Consider the following 6,000-nt stretch of genomic DNA (forward strand, 5'->3'; position numbering starts at 1 on the left):
AAAACACACCAATTATATTTCAAATGGGTAACATTGGTTAAACAGAAAGAAAGAAAGAAAAAAAGAAAGAAAGAAAGAAAGAAAAAGTGAATAAGCGAGTATCCTTGATGTGTACGGTACAATATTGAAATATCATACCCAAAATTTGATGGAAAACGTAGTTTACAAAATCCTATGCACTAAGCGGAAAACATTTGACAATTAAAAGATTATGACACATGCAACCTATAAAGGATCTATGTCTTTCATGTAAAAGCAATATACTATGAACTATCAAAACTACAAAACTTCTTATCTAAATCTGAATTCATAAGATGAAATACATACTTTGTTGATTGTGTAAGCAAACAATCAAGAAACCCTTTTGTTGATCTTTTGGAAGCAAGCACTACAAGCAGGGGCGGAACCACTTAGTTGGCAGGGGTAGCCTGTGCTACCCCTAAAAAATTCCCGAGAAGAAGTCAGGAGAAGCAAATCAATGATATGTGTCTCGAGTACACATGGTGCTACTCCTTATATAAATTTTGTTCAACTCAAGAGCTTGTCGGAAACCTTAAATAATCATGAGTCTGCAATTGCTCTGGATCAAGGCTACCGCACAAGGCCAATATTTTGAGGGCCCAAAATCTTGTATGACTATTAAATACGTCCACAGGATATGAATTATATCACTAATAGCGAGACAAATTTTTCGTTCCTGAAAAAGGGGGAGAAACAATGAAACATATGCCAAATATTTATATATTGTGAGCGAGGAAAAGGCTCTCTATCACCCCTAACCACTACTCATATGCGGCTGCACGATTGTTGTCCTAGTATGTTTGGTGACTCTATTCCCTCCTTTTTAATTTCCCGTTTGGGTTTTCTATTTGGGAAGTGTTTGGTTAATTTTATTATGACTAAGATGATGAAGAAGCTTGATAGGCGAGTGTAATTTTTTTTGACCCGTAAAATCTTTGGATGATATAATATTATAATATTTTTTTTTGTATCTAAATTCTCTTAAATTGGGTAGTAAAGATGAGAGCAGATTGTTTTAAGAACCTAATTGTTTGAGAAAATGCATATTAATAATTTTTCGGTATGTTGACTTTCTTAAAGGTTGTGGTTTAATGTTTTTCTTGGATGATGATAGTTAAGTAGTGGACTGATAAATTTTATTGTTCACTTATTTTTTTGTTTGCAATTTGCTTTCAGTTAAGGGTTTTTGGCTTTTTAGGAACTTCTACATGTCAAACTTGTTTTTGTACCATCTAAAGTGATTTGCTTACTTTTATTCAAGTAGCATTATAGAAGATTTCACTAATGTGATGGTCCTTTATAGTTATCCTCTTTTTTCGTTGGTTTTATTAATATTCAAGGTTGTAGTTTGTAGAGTTTATGCAGTTTGGACCTTTTTACCCCTGCTTGGTTTCTTTGGTGTAGAGATGTTTTGATGCTATTTCTTTTAATGTTTCACCTCTCCTTGGGTGTTGCTTTCTTTGGATGTTTGTTGGTGTGTGGAAGTCTCTGTTGGAATAGTGTCTAAGGCAACAACTATATTAGGCAAGTATTTGACCCGGTTGTGCATGGTCCTTTTGGGTTGCCTTCACCATAGCAACTTGACAGGATGATTTATAATGAAAGAAGGAATATTATTAATATATTATAAGAATAATATAAGGAATAATAATATTGTTATTTGATTAATATAAGTCATAAATTAATTAGGAATTAATTTAGTGACTTAAGGAGATTAATTGAATAAATGGGCATAAACTGTCAAATGTGTGATAGTTATAGTTTGTGCTATAATTCCCTTATGGATAAAGGGTGGCCGGTTTTAAGGAATTTGGATAGGCATTAAAATCGTCCAAAGGCTTATCATGAAGGGATTAGGATTGCGTAGGGCCTAAGTTATCCAATTAGGGTTTAAGGGTGAAACCCTAGGAGCCTAACTAGTACAAATAGACCCTAGGAGTCAAGGGAAATTGGCACTTGTGCTTAGAGAAGAAACCCTGGCCGACTTGATCCCCTCTCCTCTCTCCTAAATCATCATCTTTCTAGTTGGTGTTTGTAAGCCATTAGATGAGTGACAGTTGTGACTCTAAAGCCTCAAGGACAAGAAGATCAAGCAAGTGATTCAAGGTAAACTTCTAATCTCTGATTTCATATTGTTATTATACTCTATTAGCCATTAAAAGTCTTGGATTCAATGTATGTTCAATTAGAGAAACCTAGATCCAAGCATTAGGGTTGCATGTGCACATAGGAATGTTCATATGGCCAAAACCCATCAGTGGTATCAGAGCCTAGATTGGTTTCTATTGAATTGATGCATTGATTGCTTGTTTGTTACTTGAAAAATCGTTTTTTTCCTCTGCCTGATGAACTCGGCGAGTCCCATGGTGGTACTCGACGAGTCCATCTGGGTACTCGGTGAGTTCGAGCGTCAGAAAGAGGAAACTTCGGGATTTCTTGCTGTTTGTCTTTGAGATACTTGCCTTAATCATATTAGATCAATATAAATCAGATTTTATGATATATATGAGTATATTCTTGACCTAATTGAAGACATTTATCAATTAATAAAATATTTATTTCCTTATGTGATAATTGATTAATTATTTTAATTTAATTGGTAAATTGTTTTGCAAGAAATCATTAAATAAATCAAATATGGATAATTATGTGATTAATTGTGAATTTAGATTATTTGTTATTTGATCCCCTATGTTTTAAAAAGTTTAAAACTTGCCCTCAAGTTTTGAAATTTATGTTTTGTAATTAAAAGTTTAATTTGGACAATTTAAATTTCAAACCCTAGAATTTTACAAGTTTAAAATTCAACCCTATACTAATATAATATTACAAGATTAATATATATATATATATATATATATATATATATATATATATATATATATATAATTAAAATGCTAGTCTTACCGTTAGTAGGCCTCATTCACGAAGCCGGTCTATAAGGTGGGTGTAAGGTTGTTGTCTATAAAATGACGCTTAATGGGTGTACACTCACACTCACCGCTTGCTTGATCGGTGGAGGGTCGTTAGCCAAACGGGTAGGATAGGGCAACATCATCTCTTCATTAAAACTATAATATGAAATACAAAGTAACTACATGTTTTTCAAAATTTCCCAATCTTAGTTACTTTAGGAAAAGTGAATTGATGGAATCCCATGAAATTACACTTTGCACCCTTGCTAAGAAGTTAGTGGAGCGTGTGTGATTTACCGGCACACTAATTGGTTCTAAGCAAAGGTGGCAAAGGGTGATTCATTGTTTATCATAGTTCGATGGAGCGTGTGTGGTTTACCGGCACATCGAATAGGTGATTGTTACAATGAAGGCACCATGTGAATTTGCATGGTAATTCACACCCACTTTGTGATCCTCGGTATCCCAGTCACAAACGAGAGGGGCATATCGACATTTAAACATGCCATTGAAAAGTTTCAATGAATCTCATCCAAACCTAGGAATTCTCAATACATTTAGAACTTAAAGTTATGTTTTCATGGCGGATAATTAGTGAATCGTCATTCACTTACCTTCATATTATTTGCATGTTGGATTACGGCATCCCTTTTCTAATATGTAAATATTGTTGTTGGATCCTAGCCCTAATTTTCTTATTGGGTGATAATTAGGGATTCAAATTCTAATCTATCTTTGTCCTTTCTATTTGTAGATGTTGAACGCAAACAACGCTGCTGCTAGTTCATTCACATTGATGAGCCTTTGTCAAAAGGTGACTTTCGATGGGACGAACTTTAGCGAATGGATAAGATACATTCGCACGATTGCTCGCTACGAGGACAAGGAGTATGTCCTCGATGAGAAGCTCGAGAAGATCAACCCAGAAATCGCTACTCCGGCTGAAATGACTGCTTTTGAAACTCATGAACGTGATGCCACGAAGGTACATTGCATCATGATAGCCACCATGAATGCCGAATTTCAAAAGTCCTATGAGGACATGTATCCGTACGAAATGCACCAAGACTTGCTGGAGAGATACCACCAAAACGCGAGGCAAGAGCGTTACAAGATTTTCACTAACATGATTTCCGCCAAAATGGGTCATGGAGAATCTCTTACTGTGCACCTGCAAAAGATGCAAAGCTATGTCGATTGTCTTCGCAAGTTGAATGTTGACTTTGGGGAAGACTTGGCGATCGACATGGTGCTTCACTCTCTGCCTCCGTGTTACAATCAATTTAGGATGACCTACCACATGAACAAAGAAGAGGTCACCCTAAGCAAGCTCCAAGGTCTCCTTAGGGTTGCTGAAAGCAACCTCAAGGACAAGTCTGTTGCACCCACTCCCAATCCACCCGCTGCTCCTGTTTTGGCCATTGGGCAAAGGAGAGGCAAGAAGAGGAAGGCTTCGTCTAAGAGCCACCGCAAGGGAAAGTCCCGAGATGGTTCCTCCTCTAGTGGGACCAAAGTTGATCCCGCTAAGCCTAACCCTAACCCTAAGGAGGCAGAGTGCCATCATTGCCATAAAATAGGGCATTGGAAGAGAAGCTGCCCAGACTACCTGCAAGCCATAAGGGAAGGAAAGATCAAGCCGTCTTCCGCAGGTATATATACAATTAAATCCAATGATTCATCTCATGCTATTTCTTGGGTCCTTGATACCGGTTGTGGTTACCACATTTGTTCTGAATTGTAGGGACTAAGAAGAAATAGGGATGTGGAGCATGGAAGAATAAATCTAATCATGGGGAACAGAAGATCGTCGCCTGTGACCAAGATTGGAGTGTATTCTTTAGTGCCTAGGAATGGTTTATGTTTAGATTTGAACAATTATTGCGATTCGCCAGAAATGGCAAGAAACATCATTTCATTTCATGGTTTGTTTAGACAAGGTTTTAGATTTTCTTTTAATAATGAGAATGGTTCTATTCTTGCTTATCTAAATGGTGTCTTATATTTTGAAGCAATACCGTGTAATGGAATTTATGAAACTGTTATGATTGTAGATAACTTAGGAAATGATGTTTTATGCATGGATTCTTCCAATGGTATGGATAGAGCATCCTTGTGGCATTGTCGTCTTGGATATGTCAACAAGAAGCGCATAGCCCGACTCCAAAAGGATGGAGTGTTGGAGTCATTCGACCTTAGGGAAGATTGTTTGGTGTTCATTTGATGAGCACCATTAAACGACCTTAGGGAGTCCATGGGGGACTCGACGAGTCCAAGGGAGAGTTCATCCTACTCGTCGAGTAGGTTCATGCACTCGGCGAGTAGGAGGCCCTGTGTGCAGATTCTCGATTTTTGTTGCTGGAATTAGACTAGAATCATTACCCTAAACTGTTTTGGACTTGTAAAATCTATTTTTGATGTGGTAATGATTATGCTAATCCAATTTCAATGATAATTATCAAAATTTCAAGTTTTATATTATGTTTATATGATTCTTGAAAATTGTTGATATGGGTGTTCATGCTTATGAGTTTTTGTAGATCATAAGAATTATTTGCAAATTATTTGTTAGTGTAATTCTTGATCTAAATGTCAATTAAAGGACTCCATAACTTGTCCTCAAATTATGGAATTCCAAAAGTAATTTCTTTAAAACCATTATGACTCATAAGTTATAGATATGAAAAGTTTTTGAATAGTTTCAAAACATGCCCTCAAGTTTTTGAATTTGTAAAGTCTCACACACACTTTAGTTCCAAACCCTAGAGTTTTAAAAGTTAAAATTCAACCCTTATACTTTATAGTATTATAAGTTAATTATATATATATATATATATATATATATATATATATATATATATATATATATATATATATATATATATATATATAAGATCAAGTCAGTCTTACCGTTAGTAGGCCTCATTCACGAAGCCGGTCTATAAGAGGGGTATAAGGTTGTTGCCTATTGTAGTGGCAAAGAACATGGTTTGGCATGCAGAATTAAAGATTTCACAATTGAACATGGTGATTTGGGTGATTAAGAGATATATTGAATATGTATGGT

Source organism: Lactuca sativa, chromosome 6 (assembly GCF_002870075.4).
Source record: "Lactuca sativa cultivar Salinas chromosome 6, Lsat_Salinas_v11, whole genome shotgun sequence".
Taxonomy (NCBI): Eukaryota; Viridiplantae; Streptophyta; class Magnoliopsida; order Asterales; family Asteraceae; genus Lactuca; species Lactuca sativa.